General features: G+C 46.5%; 1 long non-coding RNA gene across 1 annotated transcript in view; it reads right to left on the bottom strand.

Moving 5' to 3' along the window:
* LOC111817511 overlaps positions 1-4,223 on the bottom strand; it is a 20,097-nt gene extending 15,874 nt beyond the window's left edge. The window contains exon 1 of the long non-coding RNA XR_002821688.1: positions 3,985-4,223. This is a non-coding gene — a long non-coding RNA (uncharacterized LOC111817511). The remainder of the gene's footprint in view (positions 1-3,984) is intronic.
* Positions 4,224-7,490: the final 3,267 nt, after the last annotated feature.

Consider the following 7,490-nt stretch of genomic DNA (forward strand, 5'->3'; position numbering starts at 1 on the left):
GGACTAAACATCTGCCTGGAAAGCACAAGGACTCGGGTTTGATCCCCAGTACTGTATGCTGTGCTGGTCCCTGCTGAGCCAGCCACAGAAACCAGGTGTGGTGGTGCACACCTGTAATCTCAGCGCAGGGGAGGCTGAGACAGGAGGATCACTATGAGTCAGAGCTGGGTAGCAAGACCTTGTACCAAATAAATAAATAAATAAATAAATAAATAAATGCCTGTGTAACCATGTCAATAAACATTACAATTAAATGAATTAAACAACCAAGTTTGGGGCCAGGTATATAGCTCAGCAGCGTAAGCATCTGCCTGGCAAAGGTAAGGTTCTCAGTTTAATCCCTGGTACAAAAAAAACAAAAACAAAAAAACCCAAAACAAAAACAAACCACATTTGAAAAGCAGGATAAAAGTAACAATAACAAAAAGGTTTCCCTTCCAAGGAAGGATTAATATAGATAAAACAAAAATAAATAGAAGTATTCTTTGTAAAAAAAAATAATAAAATAGACCAACTGTTAGCTAAGCTAATCAGTAAAAACAAAGAGCAAACACAAAATTAGAGATGTCAACAGGACAAAACATCAAAACAGATATTTTAAAACTCATTGGAGTCTACGTCACACAATTCTAGGTAACCACATTTGTCAAACTGGAGTGCATTTCTAGAAAAATGTGGAATTATTGATTTTAATGGAGAAACTTAAAAGGTCTATCACACCCTTCTGTAATAGGTGGCTACACAGAAAGAGAAAGTTATAATAAATTGCAATGATGCCCTGGAATTCCTGAGAAAAAAATTTTCCCTGAAACCATCCATCAGGGCTGAGAAAATGCCACCATAGCAGATTACACAACAAGCTTCATAATACGACACTTATAATCCAAGAAACAGTTTTGTTTTGATGGGTGGACCCAACTTGGAATGAGCAGGAAGTGGAACTGGGCACAGAACTGGAACCAACCCACAGCCTAAAAGCACCAGTATCTGCCAGGACCTCACAGAGGATAGACCAGCCTGGCAGTGACCGCTGTCAGAGAGGCTGTGAGGGGCACTGAACCAAGGACCACACAGGTCATGCTGCCGTCACATGCAGAACACACCTGTCACCACCGGGGAAAGTCTTCAACGACATCTGTTCCAGCCACCACGAGCGACAACTCTTCTTTGCTCATGATGGCCATCCAACACTTAGCTAAAAATTACCACAGTGTTCGATCTCTGGGTTGCCTCTGCTCTTTGACAACATTCGATCCATAGTTGGACTCTCCTTTCCTATAAAAGTTCCTGGTACATGCCCACATGCTGCAGGCCCCTCCAGCTCCTGTGCAAGGTGCCCCTCGGTTCCTCTGGCATGCCTCCTCCTCTGCTGCAGAAAGCACGTTGTCTTTGCCTATAGAAGTGTGCCTGGTGTTCTTTGGTGGGTGGTCACTATGGATAAGTGACCAACCCTGTACACCATGGAATTCAGAATCAAATCTCTGAGCAATGTCCCACTCCAGGATAATGTTTAGCAGCAACCTCAACAATGAAAGAAAACAACCTGTGTGAAAGATCTAGGTCTAGTGCTGGTGCCTCCACAAGCCTTCCTGTTCTACTCACTGGCTTTTACATCCACTGCTGAGGAGCATGCCTTTACCCAGAGTCTCATCCCCAGTTTGACTTCCTCTCTTGCCTTCTGCCTCTCTCCATTCCTTTATTTTTGCATGCCAACCTGGCCTGTGCCTGACCAAGGAAGAGCTCCTTAGGAAGAAGAAAGGAGGGGATTGAGGGCTGATCTCAGGAGGTTTCTTGGTAGATTAGGGAAGTGTGGGAGACAAAGAACCTGTGACCTGGCACCTTCTGTCCTGTGCTACTGTAGATATTAATGGTTTATGAGCAGGGTCCTCTTCACTGACTCACCCCAGCCTCTCGACAGCTGAAAAGAGGTGTTGGTGATTGCAATTGCCCTGCACAGTAGCAGTTTAAATAAAAGGTTTATGCATCCAATAAGTTAAGGTCCAATTCAAAGCCTCTTGTTCCAAGCAAAGCCCCCATTTACTGCCTGACCCACATTAACATCAGTGATAGTGATGTGTTCCTACTGTGTACCAGGCCAGCCCTACATGGTTTATATCAGTGCTTCTGAAACTGCAGTGGGAGGGATACGCCCGTTGCCTAGGTATCTTGTTAAAATGCAGGATCTGATTCTACCTGCCTGTGTGGGACATGAGAGCCCCCATGTCAAATAAGGTTTTGGTCACTGCCACGGCCGCAGCCCACAGACGACACTCTGAGTTGCACAGTTCCTCAATAAACCCCCACAACAGCATTTCTCCTTCTGACTGCCTTTGGGCATCGCCATTGCAGCCCACCCTAGTTATGCCAGTCTTCCTGGCGGTAAGACCCAGGCAGCTCATGTGAGCAGCCAAAGTTGGAAAGTGCTGCTGTCCGAGGTTGGAGAGCGGTACCCTCATTTCACAGCTGAGAAGCAAGTGTAGAGGCATAGTCACGCTGCCCCAGCCTGACATGTAGCCAGTGTTGGAGGTCAATTTTGTTATTGTTACTATTATTATTATTATTATTATTATTATTATTATTATTATCTGTATTTTAGGGAAAGGTCTACAGGGTAATCCGGGTCTCACTACTAAATGGACTAATAGTGATCTGCCTGTTTTCAGCCTCCCAAGAGCTAGGATTACAGGCAGGTGCCACCATGCCCAGTCTCAAATGCCATCTCAGCGCGTCCTGGGGGCAGGGCTGGCACGGCAGGCTCGGGAATCAAACCCTTGGCCCCTGTACCTGCTTCTAGGCACTTTAATCCACTGAACTATTTGGCCGGCCCTATTGGAGGTCAATTTTAAACCTAAGAATATGTAGCTCCAGAGTCCGTTTGCCCAGTCAGCCTTCTATGTGGCCTCCCAAAGAGAGGACACGGGTTCCAGTCTATTCCTGGTATTAAATGAGAAAAGCCAGCCTGCACACACAACACTGTTAGAGAACAGCCCGAGTCCACAAATGCCCCAGGTGGAACATTCTCAGCAGGACTGACGGCCCTATGAGGTTCTCTGCAATGCCCAGGGCCTGAGTGTACACCTGGCTTTCCTGTGATACCTACCGAGCAGGAGGGTCCCCCCTACCCCAGCACACTGAGGTCTTAAGTGTAGGGGAAAGCCAGGTGCGTTAAATCAGGGGAATTTGTTCTGAAATACTAATGATGGAGGAAGTGGGTCTGGAGAGCAGGGGGAGAAGAAGAGAGAAGAGCAGAGCAGGGAGAAGAGAGGCGAGACTCTCCAAGGCTTTATCCGACTGGAATTGTGAAGCCCCAGGCTGGACAGCAGCCAAGCTCCTGCCTCCTTCTGATGGGAAGCAAAGGGCTCCCCAGAGCCAGGCTTGCTGGCAAAGGCTGGGCTCACCCTCCCATCTGGGAATTCACTAATTAAGGCTTAGCTTTGAAGGCAGATAACAAGCTAATCAAAAGAGGAAGCAAAGCCCCAGAAACCATACTGCCTAATGAGCAGTGCTGGAGTGCACAGTGTGGTGGGGCGGTGGGGTGGTGGGGTGGTGGGGCGGTGGGGTGCCCTTTAAGCTACAGCATCCGCACCAGCAGTTTTGAGCAAAAGATCGAAGAGAGAAGTCCCAAGATAAGAGATTTAAAATCAACAACAGCACAACCTTCTCGCACCAGCCACCTCCCTTGGTCTTCTGTGCCACCTCACTATCTCTTCCTCTCACACACTGAGCCCACAAAGTCCCTGTCCACCAACAGTGACACCTGAGCCCAAAGCCAAGACAGCTGGCTGAGAGGGGCAGGCGAGAGGTGAGGGGGCCAGAACACAAATAAAAAGGCAGGGTTTGCATTTGAGGGTGAAACGTTTGCTCTATGCTTGAAGACAGATATTTGGAGCATTACAAGACTAAGTTTTTGTTCTGGGTTTGGCTTCATGAGTCATGTAGGCTGGGGATGAAACACAAAGAGTGAAATGAAGCAGTGACATTTACCCGATTTTCCTTCCCTGGTATGAAGTCCCCAGTGCACTCTGACACCTGAGAGCCGGCTTAGGCGCTTTCCTGGGCTGTACTCCCTCGAGCGTCTTGCTTTGCTCCAGGATGAAAGCAGCTCCAGGCCTTGTCCTAACGGCACCTGTGCACGTCTCCTTGGTCATAACCTTCCCGAGTTTCAGATCAGTATGACTATGGACACATTATGGCATCAATCCAATGCTGTCTTAGTCACTTTCTTTGTCACCGAGACCCAATACCCAGTAGCACAACTGAAAGGAGAGGTTTATTTATGTCTTCAGGCCATGACCAGCCAGCTCCAAGGCAGGAAGGGCATGGAAGAAGAGGCCAGGCAGAGGAAAGCTGCTCCTGCTGCCCAGCCAGGAAGCAGAGAGAGAAGGGAGGAGCCAAGGAGCCAAGAAGGCCTGTGTCCCCGCAGGCCACACCTGTGGCTTTCTTCCTCTGATGTGGCACACCTCCTCAAGGCACATGCAGCCGCAGGTGGATAAATCCACCCATGAATATGCTCCCCTGTGATCCAATCCCCTTCAAAGCCTCCAACTCTGAACACATTTCAGATCTGAACCCTAACAAATACCCACATGGCTCCTCTTGCTGCAGTATCCAACAGAGATGGAAGCCTTGTCTTGTGTCAGGTTTTCTCTTCCACCCTTCCCTCTTTTTCAGTCTGTTTCAAAGATTCAAACTCTTCTCTCCCATCCAAAATGAAGCACCATTAAGTCCCCGTCTCCTACTTGGGTCTTCCCAGTTCTGCAGTTTCTGGTTGCCTCTGATGTGAATTGGATCTGATCTTTGCCACACTGACAAACTCAAAATACCTGGGTAGGAGTCTGACTACAACCCTTTTCCTTTTCCCTGAGAACTTAAAACTCAAATACAGCTCACCGTGGCCCAGGTGTTTTCCTGTTAGACACCCTCAGCCATTCTACATGATAGGTTTTATCTACTCATCTCCCCAGTTATACCATGAAGCCCTCTCTCAGTAGTGTGACAAGGAAAGGCCCTCTGCCAAGCTAGTCTTTCCTAAGATACAGTTATTTCATCTGGGTTAGAGAGGGTTGAAAGTAGGATGGACAAGAGGGTGGGCTTGTGCATCCAGGATGTCTTTTCACTATCTACAGCCAATACATTGCCCTCTCACCTCTAAGCCTCAGACCTCCCAAACTAATGGCACAACTGGAGTCACCTGGGACCTTGCAGGAGCCCTGGTACCCAGGCCATGCCCCCCTAATAGTCTGTAGCCCAAGCTGTGCCCAGTTACACAGCTTGGAACCAGGCTGCACCCCAGGCTGTGCCCAGCTGTCATCAGATGTCTCCATATGCCTCTAATAATGGTTGTTTGAAATTTGGCTACACATTTAGGATTTCTCTGGAGGCTCTTGAAACACTTATGTCCATTCCCAGATAAGCCTGGGAAGGACACTGGTAAGAAGACGGGTTCACCTTGAGAGCATGATGCTAAGTGAGATAAATCAGACACACAAACTTAAATATCACCACGTTTCTCTTTGTGAGAACTCCCGAGCATAAATAAAGAGCAAAACAAAGACAGGTAATAGGAAGTGGAGAGGTGGGCCTTTCACAAAGGGAAAGAAGATGGAGAGATGGAGGGAGGGGAGAGGGATGAAGGGATGGACTTAAGATGCAGTTTGCACACGTACCAGCCCCAAGGAACGTAAATGTTATGTACCACAAATGCATAATAGGAAAAACATTACTTCCATCTGTCCCTATCCCCAGAGATCCTGGCTAATGAAGACCTTGGGGTGCACGCTGGGCGCTAGGGGTTTAAAAACCTCCCTAGGTGGGGCCTGGCCTTAGCTCAGTTGTTTAAGTGGCTGCTTCCACAAAGCTGTCAGCCTCAGGTTGCTGTAGTTCGATCCCCACAACACTAGAGCCAAAACCACCCCTGAGAGCATTCGGAGAAAAAAAAAAAAAAAAAAAAAAAACCTTAGAGATGGCTCAGTGGAATAAGTGCTTCCCTGGCAAGCACAAGGGTGTGAGTTCAATCCCTGGTTCCGCAAAAAATAAATAAATAAATAAAATTTAAACAAAAAAAAAAATTGGGGCTGGTGAGATGGCTCAGTGGTCTAAAGCACCTACTTAGTACAAGCTAAGCTAAGCAAAAACACAGGGACCGCGGTTCAATCCCCCAGCACCACATGCCAGCCAGCCCTGCCCCCCTGGTGGGCTGAGCTGGCCACACACACACACACACACACACACACACACACGCAATAAATAAATAAATAAATATTAAAAAAAAAAACCTCCCTAGGTGAATTTATTGCATAGCCAAGGTTGAAACACCAATGTTTTAACCATTTTCTTTACCCCATTTTTCCAGCCTAGGCACCAAATAAAACTTATGAAAATAAAGGGAAAATACCAGCAATCTACTGGTTGCTCTATTCACGAGATCTTTTCCACAATCATTTATTGCACTATGGACTTTTAGATAGAAAAGGCAATGTGGGGTTTTCAGGTGAAAAGTCTGCACCTATTCCTTTCTTTTACCATCTCCTCCTCTTTCTGAGCTGGGTCCCTGCCTGGGGAGCATAATAATAATACCAACAACAAATAAGAGCACTGGAGCATTTGAGTCGCTCCTCCTTGACTTTCATTTTTAATTATGTTCTAATGACTAGGTTGTCAGAGATGCCCTGATAAGGAGATCTGCCTGGAGTCCTGCAAAAGGACCCTGCAACTCTCGAAAATGCTTGTGCCAAAACTCCACAATGTATATGTGATCACATGTGCGGGTGATGGGATAGCAGCCCCAGGCCTGGGGCCCTGGGGAGTAGAGTTACTCTAAACTCACTTCACTATCTTCACATCCAGGGAAGGATGCGAGCATGTTACAGATCAGAGGGGATACCAAGATCAACCTAGAATGTTTAAATAATTGTGGAAGTTACAGCAGAAGCAAAGGGTAAGGCTACAACTTCTTAGTCTTAAGACTCTTTTTCTATATAACAGATTTTTATTATATCCATGGTGAGGGATGATGTCTTTCAGGAAAACATTGGACCTGGAAAGGCAACAGATTCAATCTATAGTGAGCCGCTGATGTGCACAGTGCAGTGCATTCAAGGACATGTATGCATGTGGAAAGCTGGCTGTGCATTTTAGTCTCATCTGTCATTAGATGCTACAGGGTCAATAACAAACGATCTTTCAAATATGAAGGTATGGGTTAGCCCTGAGACACTGATCCCTAAATTCTGTGACTTGCTCAGACAATCTGTGTGTCCTTATGACTTTTTCATTATTATTTTAAAATACTTATTTACTATTGAAACAAGATAATAGTCATATGGTAAACAAGAAATATGAGTTACACTTTCTACCTTAATATTTCCTTGACAAAGAGTGGTTTCCAGAAGTCACACAGCTGGCAGCATCTGCCAGTGCATTGTGAGTGGAAGGATTCACTAGGGGAACTGCGTAGTTCTATGCTGGAACCAGCAATATGGTTTCCCCAT

The sequence above is a fragment of the Octodon degus genome, unplaced genomic scaffold (genome assembly GCF_000260255.1).
Source record: "Octodon degus isolate 3935 unplaced genomic scaffold, OctDeg1.0 scaffold00060, whole genome shotgun sequence".
Taxonomy (NCBI): Eukaryota; Metazoa; Chordata; class Mammalia; order Rodentia; family Octodontidae; genus Octodon; species Octodon degus.